The sequence below is a fragment of the Watersipora subatra genome, chromosome 3 (assembly GCF_963576615.1).
Source record: "Watersipora subatra chromosome 3, tzWatSuba1.1, whole genome shotgun sequence".
NCBI classification, from domain to species: domain Eukaryota; kingdom Metazoa; phylum Bryozoa; class Gymnolaemata; order Cheilostomatida; family Watersiporidae; genus Watersipora; species Watersipora subatra.
In genome coordinates this window covers 60,975,687-61,001,999 of record NC_088710.1, presented here as the reverse complement: position 1 = coordinate 61,001,999, position 26,313 = coordinate 60,975,687, and the positions used below count along the sequence as shown (strand labels likewise).

The following is a 26,313-nucleotide window of genomic DNA, read 5'->3' as shown; positions in this document are numbered from 1 at the left end:
ACGACCAGTCGGCTGAGCCTTGATCTGAGATTCCCTTGTTAGCTGTTACCTTTGTAGCCTCCTGATGAATTATAATCCTGAAATATCTGGAGGTGATATTTTAACTAACGTTGCGCTGTGCAGTGGAACGAGCATGGAAATCCCTGATGCAAATTGCTTTGTAAAACCGATGAAAGAGTTTTAGTGACCACCAGCTTGTGTATGTCTGCAGTGATTCCTTGTAAGTCGACACCCTGCCGTATGCTCAGTTCTGAGCCTAGACATATCTTTGTGATGACAGGATGAGGTGTAAACAGACCACCTCTATCTTTTACACTGATTAGTATCGCATCATCCCCTGATGCGTAAACCTGGACAGGAGGCTATAAAGCTGGTGCAGTCATTGCAGTTGAGTTTTAAGCTCTGTACCTCATAACCTGCTAAATAAATATCATATGCTAATATTATTATAAAAAGCATATGTATCAACCATAAAATAAATTTAACTACATATCGCTGATCTGCTGCAGTATTATTTCAAAACACTCTGCTTTCTGTATATCTGCTTTATACACTAACAATAAGTGAAAGTAGCTAATACCAAAAGACATTTATATACCCAAATTATGCGCCACAATATGAGCAGCCATGCAGTTTAGCATATGCAGCAAGGCTGCAATGTGTGCCAGATATTTTGTTTTGTAGAAAACCTGGATATATTGGTCATATTTACCTACCGATGCACTCCACTATGTTCGAGCCAGACCTTGACAGTTCGATTTCCAGCTGTTCGCTTGATTCCAAATCATCATGGAAGTCATCGTCACCTTCTACATGACTCTTTCTTGGTTTAGATGAGAGAAGTAGGGGCAGGAGCCATCTGTGTCATTAAAATCAAGTTTTAATTGCATAACACAATTGCAAAGAATGCTATTTTTAATAAATTTCGGTAGGTCTCAGGATCTTTTCATGAGTGACATCGGAATACTGTGCCAAAATTTTCCAAACCAGCCATTGTACCTACCACTTAGATTTAATAGCAATTAATTTTAAAAATATTATTAAATTCACATAAAAGCTTTGCATCCATAAAGCTGGTTGCCGTATGACATTAAATAATACTCAGCATTTAGGTGGCTGAATGGCATGTAGTAGAGTCGCAAGTGGTGATAAGTGAGCATGCTAGTCACAGTAAATGTAATTAACATGGGCTAGTTAAGTTGAATCAAAAAGCACTAGAAACAGTATTGCTGTTTTTCTAGCAAAAAAGCCATTTTAAAGCTGATCCAAAAAATAGGTGCGAGCTTAGCAACAAGGGTAGTTACCATTTTTAGAACACATTCTCCTATTCTGTAAAATATTTGATTGTTAATGTGTTTGCTTGCAGATTTCGATGCCATCTACCAAGTCCAGCATACTAATAAGTTAAGACGAAGAATCATAGTGCTATACTTTTAAAATTATAAAATAAAACACATTTGTCTACCTTTGGGTTGTTATGTATAGAGTTCCATTATAACATGTTTTATAGAGAAAACAAATAAAGCAATTGAGGATTTCAGGCCTATGCCAACAATAATAAGTCTGACAAATATACTAATGCTCAGCAAACCAAGCCAATCAATGATTAACCAGATTTTTGAGAATACAATAGAAACACTCATGAAGAGATCTGCCATCTTACAATATTCAGTTATGAGATACACAGTTTTACAAGCAACTTGTGTGGAGTATAGTATGGAAGTTAGTGATGTACTTGCGGTTATTATACAATGTATATAGTTAAAATCAATACACTCAGATTTTCAACAGTTTTGCTGGAAACAATTTGCTGTTAGAAAGTTGCTGGCAGCAAAATCACAAACTACTATCTACAACCACCACAAACATGCTGCTTCAGTAATGAACTTGTCAATTGAATAGTTGACTGATGACATAGAAATTGTAATGACCCTCTGTTTAAAGGATTATTAACTATAAGTGCTGGATTGGTGGTTCAAGTAGTTGGTTTATGATTTGCGAATTTATAAAGGACTGTATTTTAGGTGTAGATTTAATGTCAAGAATTAGACTGGTTTGTTTTAGTTAAAAAACTTTAAAACAGAATATATTTATTAAAAATTCAAACTTTCAATTGCAAAAACATAAAATATATGAAGGCTAATCAAGTCAATGGCCGATGCTCATTGCGCAAGTCTAAAAATATAAAGAGTGATACAAGAGCAGAGCGATACGTAGAGCGTGAGTAAAATATGGAGTTCGAATTGTTTCTGATCTACACAGGCTTATATATGTTTGCCTAATCAGTCAGGCAATCGTCACATCCGTAGATCACAGACGATTGGGCGCTGCAAAGCTTCCTAGGCAGTAAGGCTAGCAAGTAGCCTGGGCATGGCTCTCGTGGGGATTGGGAGAGAGAGCCTGGGACACATCGCAACACGCGGAGAAGACAACTCTAAAAGCCGACTTCTGAAGTCGCTAATATCACAATCGTTATTTCCGAAGGAGTATCATGTGACGGTCTTATTTATGATCTACGCGAGTAATATGTATTATTTTTAATCTGAATTGGCAGCAAACAAATGCTGGTTAGTAAGTATGAAATGTTGGTTGCATAATAAATCAATAACGACAGTTATATTATTTCATATGTTCAATTCATTATGTTTTGATTTAATTATAATAAAAAATTGAATCAATTGAATAAAAAAAATTCACAATAACAATACAAACATAGCAAACGAATAGCAATAGAACAACAAAAATGAATTGCACGCTGCTAGTAAAGAAAAGTTTATCTAGTAAAAAGTAATCTCAGTTTTATTTTACTCACGAGTATTATTATTCGCGACAGTTATTATGAACAACTCGGATCTACCACTGCAAAACGGTGCCATCTGAAAGCAAATACTCTTTCCGAAGCCAGTAGGAAGAACTACAAATTGGTCAAGACCTGCGATAATATGTTGTAAAGCTTGAGACTGTTTTGGTCTCAGTGTGACTATGCCTAGCTTTGATAGTAACTTTTGAATCGCTTCATTTTTATCAGTATAGGAAATGAAACTGCTAACGTGAAAACGCAAGAGAATAGTGGCCTATGGTTCCTATCGTTTTATTATCAAACGAGGTATTTCGTAACCACCCAGCCTATCAAAAAAATAGCGCTTTTTACTAGATCAAGTCACGTTACCGTGACAATAGGCTTTTAAACGCGCCACATCTAATACATCGTGAGATACGAATCTAACGACACGCTTCCATTAGTATCAGTCTGAGCGTCATATGTAACATATGTCGCTCGTTTTGCAGAAGTTATCTTACCTTTTTTTCGCTATGTGTCCCAGGCTCTCTCTCCATATCCACCACGAGAGCCATGCCCCGGCTAGCTAGCAAGAGTCCAGAAAGCTGTTTCCTAATCACATCAGAAATGGTTAAATAAAAAGGGATGAGTGGTTATGTAAGAGGTGTATAATTCTCTTAAGACAGGATGCATAAATACTAATATAGAAGTTGAATAACATGATGAGTTCCTTTGTTTCACAATGACAAGTATTCATGGGGTGTGTAACTAAAGATTACAAATGCTGGTCGCTTCACAAAATGGCACCACAATGCACGATTATATTAGCTCAAAATTCAAAGGCAGACACTACCACTGAAGCTGCAATAAATTGTGATTACAAGCTCTTGAAAGCTCAAAAACGAAAAGCCGCCGTAAATTGGAATCTGTTTATTTCTCTGACGTAGTTCTGACAGTTTGGTTATTGTCTTGTTACGTGATGTTCTCATGTGAATTGAAAGGCCAATAAAAAGCTCCATATAAAACTTATCGTAGCACTAGTTTATGACAAACACTTCGGGTTTTACCGAAGACCCCATATCAAATATAGATGCTCGCTACTTTCAATTTTGTTTTGGCTAGATCTAATCGTCAAGTCGTAATCTGATCATGTGACCCAATACTTCGCAAATAATTTTTGCAGCAATTTTCGAATATCACATGTGACCAACAGGCTCGTCATGATTATCAGACAATGATATGTACGCCTTCGAACTAAGGATAGAAAGTTTAACGACTTTTTACGGTAAGTTATAATATATCAGAGCTAAAAGTGACTGCATTACAATGACGATAAAATAGACGCGTAAGAACAATAGACCTGGTTTTATTGAATGTGTGAAATATATTTGTGAAAATATTTCGACGAATGAGGTTGCATGAAAGTGTAAACAGAAACCATCCTGTAACAACTACGTCCCATTTGAGCCGCTTTGGAAAGAGAATTCAAACTACGGTGGTCTCATGTGGCTGCGATTAAATGTTGGTTTTTTTAGCTTTTAAAAGCTTTTAATCACATTCCCATATAATTTGCACCTACAACACAACAGAATAAGACATGGTGAATCTTTTGATATCGAATAACTGTAATGTGAATTTTGTTGCAAGTCAACCTTTAACAATAGGTCATATATAACAATCTTATTTTTTGTTCATGAAATGACGAGAACACCTATTGTGGGTTTTCGTAAACAGTGTTAAATAATACAGTGTGATATTCACTGTTCTTTTGAAACCTTTGGCTCAGTTTTTGTCATTGCTTGTCACAGTAGATATTACAAATAATTAACAAAACAATGAAGTGTTCAGTTATTGTTATTAGCTTGCTTATATGACATTGTCAATTTACTAAACAAATCTTCCTTTTGCAATTACAAAATAGTTTGCGCCCATCTGGGGCATTGGTCAGTAATGACACAAGAAACAACCATCGTAACCGAGCCTGTCAACTTGCAGAAAATTCTCACATAGATGATTTATACAGCTTGAAGGCAATTACACGGCTATATCAAACAGTCAGTTCACATACCCGTTGAAATGATTGTTGTATTGTCAGATTTGCTCTTTACAAAATAAGAAAAAGGGGGATGCACCTTCAAAAAAATTTCCAAACCTTTATGCAATCTTGTTGTTGAATTTAACTCGAAGAGAGATTATCTCATTTATATCAAATTGTAAAAATCACAATTAGATAAATTACAGAAATTAAAAATTACAGTTACTACATGGTCATGTCATAATAATTAGTCTACATGTATCTGCTAGAATAGACCATGGATCCGCATAAAGTTACTTCCCCTTGGCAATGCTTAAATAATTTTGGCAAAGGTAAATTTTCTTAGAATTGTGTAACATATTAGCAGACAAATCACTGAAAATTATGTTTTTTTGCAAGGAATGTTAGAAGTGAAAAGGTTGCTTTGCTTGTTGTCTGATGGATTATTTTTGGACTCAACAAAGTTTCATGCTGTAAATAAAAAATGTTTATTGAGTCTTGACTGACAACTTGCAACTTCGTTTTTCTTTTCAGTCAGTACAATAAATAGTTGTGTAACATAAACATGATGTACTGCTCACAAAAAAATCACCTCAAAATCTCTTTCTCATAAAAGAGTCTTCAACTTATTTACTATGTAATTCATTTTAGGTTGAACATAATTAATTTGTATCAACAAAAGCCATTCAAACAGCTGCTCACAAAATGGGTCAGGCCAAACAAGGCAAGTCTTCGTCAGATGCGATGAAATTCGTATGCTCTCTACGAGCGCGTTTCAGAGCTTTTGTGCTTATAGATGTTGGGAATCATCCGCAATTAACGTTTCACATGAAATGAATACAAATGCTATATATATAATACTTATAAGAATCCTTTACTGTCAGTTTCACATGAGCACACACTACAATAGTCTCCATACTAAGCATTTGAACCAAGAAAATTTGAATCCATTCACTTGTAGCTACAAAAAGAGAACCAAACCACATAATATAAAAAAGCTCCAGTGAGGGGCTTCCGTCTGATTTAAATTGTCTGTAAGCCCCACAGAGGGGCTTATAGTAGTGCATGAGTTAAATCGGTCACCACAAGGCAAATATGGTATTCATTATTCGATATCAAGTTGATTTCAACCCTTCGGGCACCATTTTTGCAGGTCTGCGAGTGTGCAGTGGCTTTGTGTAAGGCAGTTTTGTAACTATCTATCTATCTATCTCTGTAAAATATTTCAAGTGGCCGCTAGGCCTGTAGAAATAAAATGGTGCATTAGGCATAAAAATAAGATCACAAATAAGCATAGACTTATTTATCTAAGTCTGAAGGATAAAAGTATAAGATCGCTTGGTCTAGATATAAGAGAATCAGATGTTAAAATTTCATCGCACGGTTAAAAAAAGAGTGTTTCATTGCACTTGCATTGATTGTGTGTCTGATATTGGAGCCTCGAGTAAAATAGGATGAGTTCTTAATTACAAATCTATTAAAATCGACCATTAGGTCCTGGCTTAAAACTTTTTGCAGTGTGCTTTCGTCCTTGATGCGTCTTCTCTCTGCAAGTGTTTGCCATCCCATTTTCACCATTTCTGATGATATACTATCAAATTTTCTTAAATTGTTGGCCCACCTAAAAGCTTTTCGGTTAATGGATTCTAAATCTTGTATACTATAATCAAAATGTGGACTCCAGATTTCCGAAGCGTACTCTAGCAGTGGACGACACACACTATAGTATGCTGTCCTTTTGACATTAGGAGATGTTTTCTTAAGGGTCCGCATAAGCATAAAAAGAGTGCCGTTAGCCTTACGTATGATGCGATTTATGTGTTCATTAAAATTGAGGGTGCTAGAAACAAGTATACCCAAGTATAAAAAGGATTGCGAGGATATAAGAGATGTACCGCAATAGTTGTATATATGTGAAAATCTAACTGGTTCCACAGATGTAGATGTGCATTTATTAGCATTAAATCTCAGCTGCCACGACTCAGCCCATGCAGCCACTCTGCACAGTTGGTCCTGTAGCAGAAGGCTGTCGGACGCACATTCTATTGGTCTAAAAAGTATGGCATCATCCGCAAATAAACGTATGGATGTCTTTGGACAGTTCAGAGACTCTGGAAGGTCATTGATATATAAAAGAAAAAGCAAGGGTCCAAGCACCGACCCCTGGGGCACACCTGATGTTACCTGGGTAGGTGGAGATTTTTTACCGTTAACTATGACACAGAATGTGCGGTCCAGGAGCCAATGCTGGATCCAAGTCACTACATTTGCATTTAGGCCATAACTTCTAAGTTTGTGGATCAATTTGTCATGCGAAACTGTATCAAATGCTTTACTAAAATCCAAAACAAGTACATCCACTTGAGTGTTAAGATTATTAAAATTTGCCAAGTCTGATATGGTGTGTATAAGTTGAGATTCACAGCTGTGCTTTTTTCTAAAACCATGCTGTGTTTCACTTAGGATGTTATTCTGATCGAGATAATCTCTTATGTTATGAGCAATAATATGTTCTATTACCTTAGATGATACGCTAGTGAGTGATATTGGCCTATAGTTAAGTGGGGCCTTCTTGTCACCTTTCTTGAATACAGGGACTACATTGGCATGTTTCCAATCAAGTGGCACACACCCTGTGTTGAGGGAGTGTTTAAAAATCAGCGTTAAAATGGGAGCAATGTCAACAGCCAAAAACTTGAGCAGGGCAGGACTAAGGTTGTCTGGGCCCATACCCTTACGATGGTTAAGATTATTAAGAAGGGCCAAAACTCCCTCTTCACTGACAGCAATGTCCATTTGGGGTACATGTTCTGCACTAGATTGAGTGAATGATACTTGTGGGACGTGTCCATCGTCTACAGTAAATACGGACTTAAAATTGTTAGCAAAACTTATGGCCATATCGTTGTCATTCACACAGTTATGTAATTGCATAATGTTTGAACAGTTTCCCCCTTTTGAAGATTTAGATATGAGCTGGAAAAGAGGTTTGGAATCGCCATTCTTAAGGCTTTCAGCAATATGGGACTCTAAAAATTTATTATAATCTCTTTTAATAAGGCGTTTAGATAGATTACCAATGGACTTTAGTTGTTCTAAATTGTGGCTAGTAGGGTAAGCTTTATAGGTATGAAAAAACCTTATCTTTTTTCGGCAAACTGTTTTGGCTTCCCTTGACAACCAGAATTTTTTACCTTTGGGTTTACGTACTGGGATGCATGAGTTAGCTACGTTTAAAATAGTGTACTTGAATGTGTCCCATAAAAAATCTGTCGTATTTGAAGCTTCAATAAACTGGAGATGTCTGTAAAGGTGGGCTGTCTGTTCGCTTATGTCAGACATCCGAGCCTTACCAAAGTCAAAAAGAGTTTTAGTAGTGCGAGAAACTGGGGGATCAACCTGTGGAAAAAAACTAAAAAATTCAAAGCACAGTGCTGTGTGATCCGACATTCCAACATCAGCGTTTTTAAAAATAGGGCAGGGATCAAAATTTGTAAAAATAAGATCAAGTGTGTTGCCTTTAGAGTGGGTAGGGAAGTTTACATGCTGCGAAAAGTTATTTTTCAAAATAAAAGATAAAAAGCTCTTAGCAAGTCCACGACCCCCTGGAGAGACGGCCGGCGTGTCAAGGGTCCACTGGATTTCAGGAAAGTTAAAATCTCCAAGTAAGACAAAATTGCTGACCAGGCTGTCCTCAAAAAAATCAAAAAGTGCACTCATCTTAGCTGAGCTCGGAGGACGGTAGTAGGTTACTACACAAACACGAAACCCGTGAACAGACAAGTTGATTACAAGCATCTCCTCATTAGGATCCACAAAAGAATCAAATATCTGAACCCTTTCAATGATTTAATAGCGACTAAAATGCCTCCGCCTTTAGTGGGGCGGTCTCTGCGGAAAATTTCGTAGTTTGGTAGTTTTAGTTCATTGCTCGAAACCTGAGGGTCTAAATGGGTTTCGGTGAGAACTATAAAAATAGGATCATACTCATGTACAATGGTTTCCAGATACTGGACTTTGTTCCTAATACTGTTGCTGTTCCATAAAATCAGAGTCATGATTGTAAATCTCTGACGGCTTCCCTACTTGTCAATCTTTTGAGTATTTGGTTAAAAAAGGGGCAGTCACTATGGCTCGTTGCATCGTGACCCCTCGAGCCACAGTTACAGCACTTGGGGGGATTACTACAATCTTTGTGGTCAGCACCTGCTGTGATATTCTCACTGCAATGTCTGCAGATTTTGCTAGCAGTGCAGTTTGATGCTACATGGCTATACCCCCAGCACTGATAGCACTGAAGGGGCCTAGGCTTTGGTGGTTTTGCTTTTTCCACATTTAGTTTTAAGCACAGTTGCTGGATGTATATGCCTTTATCAATGACTTCAATTAGGTCATTTGGTACTTTAAAAATTAGTTTCACAGTACCAGTAGTTGTTTTATCTTTGGTCAGAAATCTGATCACCTTTTCACAGGAAGGGTACTCTTGCCTAACATATCCCAACAACTCGTCTTCGCTAATGTTTTTAGGGACCCCAAAACAAATTCCATCTGATCTTGGGGATGGCCTTTGGGGCCTTCTAACTTTGCAGTTTTCAGTGGTGGGGTTCCACTTTTCCAGTAATTGGTCTACTGAAGAAGATTTTTCAAATTGTATCATGAGCTTTGGGTCGTTTTTGTCATGTTCGAATTTTTTCAAAAACATAATTATTGGCTTATCTAGTATGCTGCTGATGCTGTGTCTGATGGCTATATGATTGAGAGCCAGAGATTTGTTTTCAAAGCTATGAACTACTACACATTTATTGGGATCAAAATCCACCCGATTATTGTGGGGTTTGATTGACGGTGGTGGGTTGCCTGATAAGGTTGTTTCAGAATGAATAGGTGATTTCAATAAAGAGCTGAATGTTTTCAATTGATCAGTTTCAACCTGGGGGCCGTAGGCCTTTTGTTCAGGTATGTCCCTGTTGGTGTGTTGGCTGGACTTTTTCAACTTGTCTATGTTTTCGTTTGCCACCATTATTTGTGATCCAAGCTCGGTCAGTGAGGTGGTAAGCTTGTTTTCGAGTGTTTCTGTTATTTGTGACCTGAATTCTGATAATGATTTACTAATATTGTCCTCAAGAGTTTTCAGCCCGCCCATATTCATTGTTAGAGGTGCTTGTTGGTGGGAGTCAGTAACCAACTTCTCTAGTCTAGATTCAATTGTTTTAACATTGGGGTGGTCACATTTGTGGCAGTACCAATGCACTCCGGGGATTGCCAAGAATTTAATTGCCTCTTTTTTAAACTTGCTGCATGGATAGTGAAACCATGTTGTACAAATTTCACATTCAATTCCTTCATCCAATACTAACTTCTCGCATTTCCCACATGTGTGAGCATTAACTTTATTACTGCTAGAGCCAGATCTAGATCTATCTCCCTTTTGGCTGCTAGTACTGGAATTTCTTCCTAAACTTCCTGGAGTTGACATTACAAAAGAATGTACTGGCCAGTACCCACTCAATTAACCAAAAAAAAAAAAAAAGACACAAAACAAAACAATGCAAGCACTCCAACCGAACGAACTAGCCACAGCAGCGCCTGAGGCGGCCGAGCTGCTTAAATACCTGCTGTTGTGTTATGTTAGTGTATAGAAATTAGAAATGTACAAATATAAAAGAAAGAAAGAAGAAAGGTATATAGAAAATTCATCAAGATTTGAAGAGAGGAATTTTTTTGCGCCTAGCTCATTCAAAACCGGAAACATATCCCCAACTGATCAACAATTTGAGGTTTCTTACCAAATAGCGTCAAATCACGTCCATTAGTAGTGAATAAATCACTCGGCAATATTTATTCATAACTCTTTTAGCAGTTTTAACACAAAATCATGAGTATAGGCAGCGGTAACCACATCGGTAGTTTCAGAAAAAATCACCAACTTGTCTGAATCTCCAACAGGTATTCGGCGTTAAGTATGACTCGCTTGGTCTTCCATAACCGTGGTTTTACGACGTTTTTTCAGTTTACGTCTATTAAATCTTTACAAAGAGATTAAACGCGTTTTTGTATTACTGTATAATGAACCAAAATATCAACCGAGATTGTTTGTGGGCATATACGTAGAATTTAGTTAACACTTTTCGGAATTTATGAAGTTCGATGCGTGGGAAAGCTAAAAATCCGCATCGTACTCCTTCGAAAGATTTCGAAGGTATGCATTTACATCGTATTATGCCTGAAAATATCTGACAAGGCAAAACTAGGAGGAGGAAATATCCGCCATACTGATTTATTTTTCCGGTTGTTGTAGTTTAATTAATGATTTAACGATGCTTAACTCATCTGCAATACTTGCAATAAAATTCACAATATAGTAATAAATGATATTGACGCTCTTTGCGATCGTTATTGCTGGTGAGTAAAGTTTTTTGCATTGGTACAAATTCAAGTTTTTCTCCGTAAATAAAACCGAGTGTTAAAGACTGTGTTTCTAAATAATTGCACTCCATGGTGGTAAACTGCAGTGGATTATCGTTCTTGGATGTGTTTGACGTTGGAAAACAGCTTGAAAAGCATTTGCGAGTCATAGAATGGATATAATTTGTCTTTAAAATGTCACGCTTCTGTAAACAGGAATTCATTAAAAAGAGTAGGCATATGGCACTAAAAGGGTTACATATTGCTTTCGTTCTTTAACTGTACCTCTGTGCTTTAAGAGAAGTACAACTTTTAATATGATTTTTTTCACGTATCACAGCGATGTTATCGAATGTCTTAATAACTGATAAAAACACTTTTGCTGGTTGAGCGAGCTTTTGCTAATAGAATTGAAATGGCTTTGAAGCCATATATGCGTAGAAAAATGGGTAAAGCATGTTACTGAGTAGTAGCATGTATCTTTTGATTTCATTACCTACTTCAGAGGCATTGTTGATAATAAATCTCATTGCGAGTGACTGTGTGTTGTGTACAAACGGAGTAATGGTGAATCATTAATAGTTTTTGACTGCCATAAAATAGAGAAGACAACTCTGATGTGACAAACTCTGATACAAGTTTGAACGCCATTTCCTAAACTTAATTTGAAGAATTCTTTCTTTGCCATTATTTTTGTCTCCAAAATTTCATAAAGATGAAGATCTATACGCATATATCAAATGAGTAAAGACATGTTTGTTAGTCACTGAGCTACTAAACTTGTTATTCAGTTGGAAAATGTTGAGCAATATTAGTAGTGACCAACCAGCAGTTTTTAGTGGCCAGATTTAGGGTTTGCAACTACAAGGTTATCGGTTCAATCTCAGTCCAAGTCCATAATCATTAGATTCTTACCATATAGATAGTTTATCGATTTGTTGTTTGCAAGATCTCTAATGTGGTTTGTTTGCGATTTTTTAGAATGAATCTCACAAGATCTGGCCATTATCCTTGCAACTAATCGTCTAATCGCTATCTAGTCAATCACCACTACTATGGTCAATTTGCCAACCATACACCGGTTCGGCTCAACAGTAAATTCTCCATAACCAATTGAATCGGTATCAATAAATGTGGGACAGGTGAGATCTAGACATATTTCTTGCATTTTTCCATCACCATTGCAAATTTTCCATGTCTGTGTTTTTATTATACATGTTGTAGGCTTACTAATATGTTATCAATATGCTTTAATTCAGCTACATGGAAAGTTTGTTTATTTGTGCCCTAAGCCCTTAACGTCGTGACAACCATATAAAATTCGATAAACATACCATATAGTATTCAGTACATAAGACCAGTCCTTCTACTGCAATGTCGCCTCGCGCACTGACCAGTGTGTATTTATGCTACACCTACAAGCTTCCAGCTCGCTGCGCTGGAAGATGTTACCATAGAGCATTTGTGTTTGAATCCCAACAGTGACTTCGTTTCTTTCATGAATTTAAATAGTATTGCTGCGGTGTCTGCACAAAAATATGACGGTAACGTAATTCATGGCACGATTTCTAGTAAAATTCAACGTCAAAAAACCGTTGCAAATCAAAATTACATGATATCACATATAGGAATTTATTTATAAAATAGTGAAATACCAGTAATCCTACTCAATGTGAGCTGATTGGAACACCAGGTCCCCATTATTCACCATTCGAAATGTCATCACTAGGATTCTCTTCTGGAATTACGTGATATGTTTTGAATTTGATGTTGGTTTTTGTAGTATCTGCCTACAAGGCCACACCTCAGTAATCCATTTGACACATCCATTATTGGGCATTCACACCTTTTTCTTGTACATGAATCACGATTTCTGACAGAAATCTGTCTTGCGGCATTGCTACTCTGTTGAATACCTATTATCCGAGGTAGCGGTTTTGTTCTTGTATTGAGGTGAACCAGTACGTTGGTTAAGTGCTTGTTTTTTGTTCTCTGTGATCTTCACTATAACATGCTACTCTCAGGCTTTTGTTAATTGTAGTATTCCCGACGGCGCCAAAAAAGGCGTCCTTACTGATGGTGTTTTGAATGCCATTTATTCAGCTACGCATTGCCCGCCTCTGATCCCGATTGAACTATTAGCGAATAAAAGATTTGGGCCATGGAAGAGGTCACGGTATGTACATGTCAAAACCAGGATTTTCGAACCAAACTTCAGATCTCGACTTGTACTCTTGAATTTACGATAGATCTATAGTTACTCTCCCTTTAACTGTGATTTTTGTTATTGAAAGTTGGAAAAATTAGTTTCAAATTTAGAAATGCTGTAGTACAAAACGTAGATTTTTTTGGCAGATTGGAAGCACATTTCAACACTAACTACCTAGCACATCAGAATTTTAAGCAGAGAAAATATGGAAATCTAAGAGTTGTGTGCACATGTACATAATTAAGAAAGCAACTCTTGAAAGTTTGCATTGTGTTAGATTATGTATAACTTGTGATAAGCATGTTAGGTTGAGAATCGTGCTGCCTTTTACCAAAATGTCAACTTAGAGCTAGTAGTGCGATGTAATTTCTTTTTCTCTTTTTATGACATGATTTTCAGCTATTTGATTGTGATATAAGATAGGTATGATTGAAGAATTTGACAATATGTAAGAGGCAACAATAGCCGATTGACTATGTATTTTTAAAAGAGTGTACGCGCTAATTCAAACAAGCTTATAAAGGAAATTGAAAAGGCAGGCTGCTCGCATACTTCTAGATCAACTAAAACTTACAAAATCTTATCGTTTAATTTTTCATTAAATATCTGCACGGCGTTTCTTAAAGCTTTGGAACAATCTGCAATAGCATTAGCAGTGCTTCTCATTTACCTGCGTATATAGCTGTTTGCACATATAGCGTCTCATCAGAAAGGTTAACCTCCAAGTAAATAACTCGACTAATGCGGAGTTGTTAGCTTACAATGTCCAAGTTCGTGTTTTTGCTACATGAGATTTACTAATTAATTTACCGCATTGCTATTCTACAACAACTCTTTTTTAAATTTCAAATTATTAAAATGATAATTCAGCATAAGAACAATGCGACTAGGACATTAGTTGCTTCTGAAGAAACTTACTATTAGCGCAACCCTAAATATGATATGCTTGTGCATTTTTCATAATATGCCAATATGAAGTTGCAGCCTTATAGGAAGCTCAGTTATGAAGCCATTAAATAAAAAGCTGATTAGGATGATTTTGAAAATATGGTGGTTGTGCACTCTTGTATCCACCTGTGCCTATTATGAGGAATCGCGATTCCAAAAACTTGAATGAGTGGACAATATTACCTTATTATAGAGTGCCCACAAATAGTGAAAAGAAAAGTATTGCTGGTACTATTTCATGTATCTAGCAAGTGACACTGTGATGTGGCAGATCAACCTCGATGTTCATAATTACTTTGTTAACAGGTTGTTGCCATATTTAGTTTATACTCATATTTGCTTTGTTTGTATTCTGTACTTTTTAGCAGTTCTCATCTGCTAATATAAATGCTTCTTCACATTTCAGGGCTTAAAGGATTGTACTGTAATCTAAATTGTTGGATGAAAGAACAGCCTTCGCCACCACAATCCAAGGACGGACGAGCTGGAAAAACTTTAGTCTAATGTGGTAAAGCATTTGATGGACTGTAGCGTTATTCACAAATATGATCATAGCTTTGCTTGTTTGTCTCTGTGTATCATTGATATATAATTTATTCTGGTGTAAAGGTTGTGGTATTTTTCTGCCATGTTTTGATGATGACAATATATATAGAGTTTAGTCATTTTATAGCTATATTTTGTGTTTCATATTATTTTTTGTTATTATATCATGCAACTGTTTGTACCAAAATATACAGCTTCGGAACCATGCCCTAACTATTGAGATGCTCACAAAGATTATTTTAAGAATAATCTAGTAAAAGTCTTCGTATATATCTAAGGTGCAATATTTGTTGAATGTCCGTCAGCCTTGAGAAGAGATGTTGTGTGAAGGTTAAGCATGGCACATTATAGAAAAATTAGGTTGCTTCGGAGACGTAATGTTGGTGGAATGTTGTATAGCTTAAGGAAAGAATATTGTCGACGGTTATGCTCGGTACATTATAGTAACATTGTACGCAATTCATTAGAGGAACATTCTGTGAAACATCAAAATGTTAGAAATTGTCTACACAGTTACACCCCACTAATGTTCTGCACGGAAACGTTCCTGGAATGTTAGCTAATATTTTTGAGGCAACATCATGAAAGGCATGCTTGTGGAATGTTCTGTAACATTCTCCCCATGTCGCAGGAATTTTGCACCAGATCATCTGCTGAATGTTCCATAATGGTGAAATGCCATACTGTTCCGAATATATTAGAAGACAATATTAAGTGAATGCTTATACCCAGACATTTCAAAGTAGCAATCCTGTAACATTGCTGGGACATTCGATAACAATGTTTTGTAACAACGTTATAATAACGTTAGCAAACCTTTTCCTCGTTCTAACGTTCTAGCTAGAATGATACAAAAATGCATGATTCATTTTTTGGAAGTTGTCCCCCTTTCATAACAAAAAATTATTTAAAATGAAACAAATTAAAAATGTTATAGATTTTTCATTACAGATATAAAAACAAACAAAACAATGAAAAGAAAATAATGATAAATTTGAATGATTTATGTAAATGAAATAAAAAGTCACTACAAATTTCTATTTTCGCACTTCATTAGACATATCGCAAAAATGACTAGGGTCCATTAGCTCTGTCCATCCGCTAAAGGGGTCAATGTAAAACGCGAGAAAGTGAACTCTTCGCAACTGACCAAGTCGCCACATTCACATGTTGTGTCAGATATTTGGTGATAGTCTATGTACCGATTGATTAACGCTACGTGTCGTCTGACAAGCCGACGCGTATGTGAATCATTTCGTTAGTAGAGCGAAGCCATTGCCCATTAACTTGCATGCCCTTATAATTATATTTCGTTTTAGCTCAACGAGATTACCGCGGCATTGAAAGCCATGCTCAGTAGCTAGGAATATTGTATAATAAAGATGGAAATCCCTACGCATCAATGTCCCACCAATGTTCTATGCGTAACCTTCCTGGGATGTTAGCTAATAGCCTTGAGACAATATTATGTAAGAAATGTTCGTGGAATATTACGCAATGTTCTCCCAATATTGTGGGAATGTTATGCAGGATCATTTGCTAACATTCCAGCAACGTAATTCCCACAACGTTGCTGGGACGTTGTGGGAAATACGTCCCAGCAACGTATTTCCCACAACGTTGTAGGGACATTATGGGAAATATGTTCCAGCAAAGTAATTCCCACAACATTGATGGAACGTTTTGAGAGTTACGTTCCAGCAATGTTTTTCCCACAACGTTGCTGGAACGTTGAAAATGTGTCTACAAATAATCTTGTGACAACGTTACGATGTAACGTTTCTGGGACTTTTCGGAACCTCCCTGGAACGTTCTGGGAACGTAAAATTGTTAGTTGGGACATGATCTGTATGCACATTGTGAGGAACAATAACTGTTTATCTGTCATACCAGGCGTAATGTTTAAAAATTTTCAAAAGTAGACATAAAAGAGATCTCCATGAGAGAACAATGTTGACTGTTGCTAAGAGAAATAGAAGGTTAAAATAAAAATTCAAATTTCAAACAAAACTTATTGAAACTTGCTCATAAAACGTTTTGAAGAAATTTTTAATAACAGACTGTCAGATTTTTTACTGTCAAATTTAGAAAAGGTAACTCAATATTTAGATCGAATTGATAGTCTTTATAGCTTTGCTGTAAATTAAGAACAGTAAAATTTCCACGCTACTCACAATTACGTACTTTTAATCTTTGCATGGTTTATGACTAATTGGATAGACAACTCAAGTCATTCTCACTGTCCCCTAAAATGAGGCATTCCTAATACTAGCTTCCTGTCAGTCTCGAGTGCTGTGAGAGATTGTCAGGCGTGATAACTATATATTCATTTACTCTAAAATATAAAACGGTAGTTGATTTGCCCAGTCGTTAAAGTTTCAATCTAATAAGCTAAATGTCATAAGTTCAAATCCAAAGCTCTGCAATGTTTCTGCAACTTGCAGCTCTGGTTTCAACTCTGTTTTCGTTGCTTCAACTTTTATCCTGGTTCTTATTATACAATGTGGTAGAGGTAGTAGACTGCTCGGGTCCTTTGTTTTTTGCATCTTGATTAAAAAAGAACAATATGGCTGTAATTATATATTTGATAAGAGCTTTGCCCAATCTAACTATTTGTTACATTTTATAGTTTAATGATATCATTTATGACTATTATTTAGCCAAAAAGTGCTCAGCATAAAATGAAGTTTGAATGGTAGGCCTAATGCTTATTGTTTTAGATTGTATTCTGCTGAATGGTTTGTACAGACAACAAAATCAAAACCCGATTTTTCAAACAAAGATTTGGATTTGATTGAACTGTTGTTTTTAGGCAAAACATCAACACATTAAATTTTTAGCCACTTTAAGCAACACAGAGTTATGTGGTGTTTCAGTATGTTTCATGTATGTCAGTTTATGTGCCCTTTACAGAAAGTAGAGCAGCTAATATAACATGCTGCAAGAACCGTCTTGTCACAAGTCCTTGTGACAAAGACTTGTTTGGTTTTGTTTTATATAATCAAACAATATAAAAACAGAATAACAACAAAAGAAAATAATGATGAGGCCCAAACTGGGTCACAAGTTAACAGCGAGCAGCCAGAAACTATCTAGTCATCGCTCAACAGGTACAGCTTGAGGGCACGTCTAAAAGTGGGCATACTCACAACCCTACGCAGTTCATGACAAGAACTTGTGACAAAGAGGTTCTTGCAGCATGTCCTTGACCATTTTGCAAAGCTTTTTGAAACAGCATGAAGGAGCACATTTTCTAGTAAATATTGTTTGAAAGCCATTGCTATATCTCCGGACAGTCTGTAAACAGTGGTGTTCAACAATCTTTTGATTTTCAACAATCTATGAAGGATAATAGTTGACTGCATTGCAGGTACCGTTGGTGGTACCTGCAATGCAGAATAGTGGTTTAGAATTCTTGACCGGCAAACAACAGGTTAGGGTTCAATCCCAACAAAGGCCAACAGTGGTGACAGTAACGATGGTCAACCTAAAACTGCTTTCTTCCACTGCCTCCAGTTATCAGGGTCCTTTGATTGTTGATAGCCTATACCACCCATAAATCCACTTTTGTTGGTAAAGGTTTTATGCTATGCTTTTTAATGCTTTGATTTTTAATCTTTGGGTAATGCAGCAACCACTTGTGCTAATTTGGATAGTTTGCTCTAGTTTCACTAGGAACTCTTTCGCCAAGCAGTTGCAAAGGCTTAGCATATATATCACCTGTTTCTACTCCTGTTTTTTTTTATATGTTCTCAAATTTTACATTTGCAAGAAAAAATGTTTGTAAATTGTAAAATCTAAGTAACTTTGAATGATGTTCTAGCTCAAATCTTTTGTATTTTATACTCTGTAAAAGCACAGCTCAAAGTCCAATTGTGATACGAGCTGTTTTTATTGGGATATTTTAAGAACATTGTAAATTACAAATATGTTCTTATCAAATCTGATGCAATACTGTACTTACAGCGCTCTCACGTTAGTTTGTTTGTAACAGAGCTTGTTGACCATTGGGATTTTTGTCATTTGTATCAAAATATTGTTGTACGGGCATTTGATAACAAAATATATTTTTACCGATAGAAAATATGTTGCTTTAGGCTAGGTTTTAATTCATACTCTTATATGAACAGCATACCAGTTGTTGTGTTGCTGGAGCCTATCATCAGGTTGTTGACAAAAAAAATTCAAAAATGCAAATATCTGCTAAACAGCTTTTTTAATTTTAAAAAGTAGCTCACATCTGGTGAAGCTTGTACCAACACTTTTAACATATGACACACCTGGTGAAGCTTGTACCAACACCTTCAAAATATGGCACACCTGGTGAAGCTTGTACCAACACTTTCAACATATGTCACACCTGGTGAAGCTTGTACCAACACTTTCGACCTCTCCGGGTGCTAATAAGAGTTTTGAAACTATCCATAGCGCAAAAATAAACTTTTCTTAGGCCGCTTGAGATAAAAAAAATTTAAGTGTGTGCTTAGAAATTGCTCTCCAGTTCTATAAGATTTTTGTAAATAAGTATTGAATTCATTGATGACTTGTTTTTGAACAAGGCTGGTTAATGTTGCTAAATTTGAAGTGCAGCTAGTAATTAAGGCAAAATTAGCTTCAAGCTTGACTCTCCTCTGCTACTAAATTCAAGTATCGGGTAGATCATCATGATGTCATGCAAAGATCAGTTGCATTATCGATCAGACTTATTCCTTTCAACTTAGGCTATCCCAAAACTTAGGCTACCTGAAAACTTGGGCTATCTCAAAAAGCTTGGAAGCAACAGATGTTCAACAATGATGTGCAACATCATCATTAGATTTATTAGTTAGTGCAGCAGATAGCCAGGTAAAATTCATAATTACAATGTTTTGAGCTGGTGAATTTTCTACTGGTTTTTTATAAGTATGCCAAAGGATTTTAAACCGTTTTGCTAGAAATTTAGTAGCAATTAACAATTAACCAAAACGATAAAAATGGTTGCTATCACACCATATGCAAATATTTTCTATAATAAATAAGATAAAATCATTTTTTTCCCATATTCACCCAAATATCCTCTTTTTAGTGTGTCGTCCGTGAGCAATTAAACTGTAGTAATCTTAGTAAATTGTGCAAGCTGTTAGTCATCTTCTGTCATCATCTTTTGGTCATCTTAATAGCATTAAATAGACTTACTTTTCAAAATAGTTTAAAATGTGACTAGTTTGAAGCATTTGTGTTGAAATATTTGATTAATAATAATACTAGGTGTCTACTAAACATTTACAAAAAAAGGTTAGGTTTTAGGTAGTAAATAACCTAAACAAATTTTAGGTTATTTACTATAACCTAAAATTATATAGTTTTAGAGAAGGCTCTGGTGAGTGTCCTTTCTCAATCATGGAAAGAGGAACAAAGAGCTCCTTGCTAGTTTGCGATTACCAAAAAAATGCATTACTTGTGTATTGAAATCTAGGAAAAAACTGATATACCCAGATTTTAGTTTATATAGAGTTTTTACATAGATTATAAAAAATAACTGTGTGTTAATAATATTATATTTGTCACAATCTAACCAATTGTTTGACTGCCAGAAACAAATTTTCTGCTTTTTATTTCTTTAAATACTTTTTTAGAAGCTGCTTGATATGTCAATTTTTTTATTTGAATAGAGAAATGTTTTTGAAATGAAATTTTAATCATTATTACATTAAATTTGATAAGCATGGGAAACCAGGCTGTTTTAGCATAGTATTAGCGAAGCTTTTATATATGAAACCTCATAATCCAAAAATATTTCTATAAATTTTCTAAATTTATCTTCTATTGACAATGATTTGATTTAATGAAAATGTGCTAGTAATAAATTTTGTGGCAGGCTTAAAATTTCCTGTTTCTTGTTTATGTTTGTTGGCTGCATTTACTAAGAAACAGGAATATCAGTTTTAACACTATGTGGAAATGCCTAAGGTAAAGTAAAATGACCTTGTCACAAAACCTTAGAGAGCTCATTTGTAAGAGTTTAAAACTTAATGCGTAACGCTAGCTGCAGCGTTTAACATGAAGCCATGAAAGATTGGAATGTATTCTAAGTATGTGCTAAATTGATTTCATGGTATAGCCAGTTGGACAGTGTTATAGTGTATCAGATAAATGGATGTCCGCCAAACATGAGGTTGTGAGTTTAACTCCAATTTGCAGCAGATGTCTCACTTTTGAAACTGTATCACAATAGCTGGACAGATAGAAATACATATGAATGGACAAAAGGACAAACATCGAAATTTATACATATAGGCTAGCTGTACTACCCGGCAATACCCGGGTGGTGAAAAAAGTATTTGGACAGAAAATTGATTTGTATTTAACATATAACAACATTTGATATTCTAATTTTCAAACAGCATATCATGAGAAAAGTGTTTTGTGTAATTGAAATAAATTAAGAAAGAAAATAAAAACACCTGCAAAGGTTTTTAAATTTTGTCTAACAACTTTCAAACTTTATATCATGACGAAAATGTTTCATGCAGGTCGGTCAAATAAATTAATAAAAATACGACAGCCATAAAAGAGTTTAGATGTAAATGTAAAATAACTAGCCAGTAATAGCTGAATTAAGTCTGTTCTGCTACAATAACAATAAGAGATGATTCATAAATGATACAATTAATACAAACTGAGAAAACCAAATAAAAATTCTGAATATGTTGAATTAATAATATCAATTCTTGCATAGAAGTGTGTGGGTATAAAAAGGTTACTGTTCCACCAGAAACTATCCATCAAAACTCTGAATAAGATGATACTATCACGTTTTGATACTGGTACAAATTTAAAAATGATATATTTTACTGCCTTTATCTGACCGAACAATGAGAGAATGTAGAGGCCATTCCTACTCAAGATAATACAATTGTTTGCGTGAAAAGTATTGACTTTCACTGCAATTTAGCAATTGAACCTTACAAAAAACCGAAATTGGAAGTTCACGAAAATGCAAAAAAAGCATCGTGTTTCATAGAACTAAAAGAGTTCATAGAATTTAAAGTTTAAACTAATACGTCATTTTGATGTGAATACAAAAAAGGATGTATACGTTATGTAGTAGGAGTGAGCAATTGTAAGAGCTTCCGTGGTCTTGTGGTTAAAGTGCTGGATTATCAAACTGCATTTGCAATCTTTGTGAGTTATCTTGTCCAGCTAAATGTGAAATTTTAAGTCCAACATTTTAAGAGCCATAGCTGGACATACCAAAAACAAAAAACAGACAACATACTTTGAGAAAAATATGTATAATACATGTATATATAATGTATATAATATGCGATATATAATTTTATTGTTCAAAGATGTCGTCTGTTTTTATAGATTAACATAGATAGATAGATAGATAGATAGATAGATAGATAGATAGATAGATAGATAGATAGATAGATAGATAGATAGATAGATAGATAGATTATAAGATAGATTATAAGATAGATTATAAGATAGAATATAAGATAGATTATAAGATAGATTATAAGATAGATAATAAAATAGATTATAAAATAGATTATAAGATAGATTATAAGATAGATTATAAGATAGATTATAAGGTAGATTATAAAATAGATTATAAGTTAGATTATAAGATAGATTACAATATAGATTATAAGATAGATTTTAGATAGATTATAAGATAGATTATAAAATAGATTATAAAATAGATTATAAGATAGATTATAAGATAGATTATAAGATAGATTATAAGATAGATTATAAGATAGATTATAAGATAGATTATAAGATAGATTATAAGATAGATTATAAGATAGATTTTAAAATAGATTATAAGTTAGATTATAAGATTGATTACAATATAGATTATAAGATAGATTATAAGATAGATTAAAGATTAATAGATTAACAACTATGATGGCTTTGATACCGATGGCATTATTGTTGCAACTTTTTTAGAACTTTAATATGTTAGTTCTTTATATACACATTAACAAGCAATTGAGAGTGAGACTAAGTTTTTAATCATTTGGCTGTGCTTTATGACAAAGATTAGATCGAAGCACACAAACATTTTGCAATGAGCCACTTTGTTTTAGCATGATTCAAGCAAAAACTCCTATCTGAAACCACCTATTTATTATTCAAACAGCCTACTATGAATAAACATTTCAAAATTTTTCCTAATCACAATGATTTGACTTGGTGAAACTGCTTTAGTAACAAATTTTGTTGCAGGTTTGTAATTAAATATTTTAATTTTGTTGGTTCACATCTTATGGCGATTTCAGAGATAAAGTGATATGATACTGTCAGATGACCTTAAAGAGAACATCTGTTATAGTTTCAAAGTATACACAGCCTTTAGGCTTTATTCACCACGCAATGGCCTAACACTCTTCTCTCAGCGTAGGCTCTGGTGGCTGTCCACATAGCGCTAGGAGACAAGAGCAGCTGTAACCAGGGTCAGTGCTGTCCGGCTCCAAACTCAAGTTTCTGCAAATTTTTGTACGGCATGTAGTACATGGTTATGTTACAGTTTCTTGCAGATCATAACCACTAAATACACTCAAGTTATTGTAAGTAACTTTAGTTACCGAGGTTAACATATTGTTTTGTTACTACTTTTTCAATATGTATGGTACATAAATAACATTTTATGTAGTTAGAAATAAATCAAAAATTAGAATGGTAGCTGTTGTTATATTTTAAATAAAAATAAGAAAAACATAAATCTCAGTGTCTTTCTATCCGTTTGTCCAGTTATAATCATAAAATTTTAGGAAAGAAAGATTCACTACACATTAGATTTGAACTGGAAACCATCAGTTTTGCATCGTTAATTAGACAGCCATACAGCCCAGCAGCTCATGAATGAGCAAACATTTTAATAAACTTTACTTTAGTTTAAAAAGGCATTTTTGTTATTTGTTTTATCTATTGTTTTGGCATACCAAAGATAAGTGACATATTTGTAAAGGCAGCCGGCTGTCAAAGTAAAAGTTCAGCTTTTTACTCTGACGTAGTTGAAGTGTTACTCAAGATGGCTGCTAACAGTTCTCTTCAATACCTATCTGCAATTCAATCAATTGAAATCAGAGCTTGTATTGTCTGTGAAGATAAGCTACTAGAATATATAGGTGGTGATTCAAGGACAATATGTTGGAGAGCTCCGGGTTCCCATGATCTAGTCATCAAGGATCTTGAAGGTGACAGCAAGTTTTGCATAGCTGGTGCAGAAATAAGCAGTCATCCTATATTGGTCTACTACACAGAAAATCAAGTAATTGGAGAGATTAAAGATGGTGAGCTAACACACGCTGGATTAGTCAATGGCATAAATATAACGGTAGATGACAGAAGAACTATGGTGGCTGGCAACACGATTGAAAGATTTCATGCTCATTTCTCTATCGTTTTCGATCTTGAAGCTACCATTGAAATGAAAGCTATGGTTATTGCTTTTGCTACTCAACTAGTCCTGGAGTTCAAACCTTTGCCAAGAACCGTTTCTATCGATTCGACAAGCATCAAAGATGTTTCACTGTCTTCAATTGTTCCAAGACAAAATAAGCGAACTGCTCCAACAATATTTACCGACGAAGGAAACAATAAAACGTATCAGCTGAAGATGGGAGGACAAGCAATAGCATCAAAAATTTTTGTTCTGTTTTTTATGGATAATTCAGAAAAGCATAACATAATAATGTCTGCTTCAATACGTTCTGCTGACATGAGAGTAACAAATGTTTTTGGAGAGCAACAATACAGAGCTGAGACGCAAAGGTCTGATAAAAAAATTGTGTACGTGTTTTCTTCTTCAACAACAATTGGAGAATTAAATATCACCATTGGAAAGGAAGGGAATGGCAGCTTAACAACTTATAGCGAGCCATCAAACAACACAATGAATGTACAAGGGGACATTAAAAGTGGTAAAATAGTAGACTCCGCTGGAAAAGAGATGGTAACTTACAAACAATCAGGTCCAATTTCTCTTGAAATTAAATTGGGTGTATTAACAGTAAATCAAAAGAAACTTGTGTCGGCCTACTTTTTTGATGCTATATTTTACATACTGACCATGGCTCGAAGCTCAGCTCAAATGACCCTGACAGCATTAATTTGCAATTGCTTGGAATGTCAGAAGCCTTATCTATCACACCTAAGACATGATTTGAACAGGAGTATTAATGCATTGAGTGCAGCACGGCGATTATTTGTGTCCGTCGCTGGTCACAATAGTGTCAAAAATCTTGTCTACTTCAATGTATTTTGTACAGAATCAAATACAAATCTTCTTACTTTAGAGTGTACTCCAACACAGAAATTTCAAGGTTTTGCACAACTAGTTGCTAAGGATCTCTGTGGAAGGACGATGTTCAAGACAGTTAATCTACCGGATGAAGGCATTCTGGCAGTTTATACCGCCACAGACATTTTGCTTGGATATTATTACAACGGTCTTGTAATAGATAAAAATGACAGGACATTTCTGACAATGCAGAAAAAGAAAATTGAAAACAAAAGATTTATCGGCTTTAATGAGTCTTTTGCATATCACATGAAAGAAACATTTTCAAATGCAAAAATTGCAATTATTCAAGGCCAGTATATAAATGTACAAATATTTCGACCTAATCTTATCCAAGAACCAAAACTTCTCAAAGTATCAAGTACCATATCACTTGCTGTCAAGTTATTTTGTGACCCATTCAAGTATGACCTGTTTCCAAATGCTGAAATATCATATCGTTACTTCAGTTCAATAAGGGATGCCAAACGTATGATATAAAAAGGCATTCCATGATCTTAGCTATCTTAATGACTTTGCCATTATGCAATGCCGCCTGTGTAGCATGATTGATGCATTATACTTTTGTAAAGTTTTGTCATGCCACTGTTTTATAATAAACTTTCGTCAAAATCTTAAATTAATTGAAGTTATAGTAATGCAAGAAAAACTCACTCTCTAGTGGATGACATGAAACATGATGTGTGTATCTTGTTGCAACCGAAATCAGTATGAGGTTACCATAGCTAATCGCCATACAACATCTTTTTTATTCACAAGGTAACTCAGCTTTGCAGTTGTTTAAGTATGTAAAACCTTTCATTTTTTCCATAAAACTATTGGGAATCTTTTTTCTAAATACTCTAATACAACGAAAATAGCAGTTTTTGATGTTATTTGCAAGTTTAAGGTTAACTAAGAGCATTTTAAAATTACAGCCATCTATAACAATATAATCATGATATATCATATTTTATCTATAACAATATAATCATGATACATCATATATTAGTAATGATTTTGTTGTTTGCAGAACCAATAAACAGTTTTGAATAAAAAACACTTCATAAACATGTTCTTGGCTAGGAAGTAAGACAACCTTTGCTTCAGCAAGT

The 26,313-nt window shown here is 35.0% G+C and overlaps 2 long non-coding RNA genes across 2 annotated transcripts; one reads left to right on the top strand and one right to left on the bottom strand.

Annotated features, from left to right (window-relative positions):
- Positions 1-61: 61 nt before the first annotated feature.
- On the bottom strand, positions 62-10,655 carry LOC137391761 (uncharacterized). The gene is made up of 4 exons (XR_010978166.1): positions 10,601-10,655; positions 3,301-3,391; positions 717-859; positions 62-419 (listed from the first exon to the last, which is right to left on the bottom strand). It is a non-coding gene; the product is annotated as an uncharacterized lncRNA (long non-coding RNA).
- Positions 10,656-11,060: 405 nt separating this feature from the next.
- On the top strand, positions 11,061-13,344 carry LOC137391345 (uncharacterized). The gene is made up of 3 exons (XR_010978118.1): positions 11,061-11,216; positions 12,201-12,361; positions 13,261-13,344. It is a non-coding gene; the product is annotated as an uncharacterized lncRNA (long non-coding RNA).
- The last annotated feature ends 12,969 nt before the right edge of the window (positions 13,345-26,313 follow it).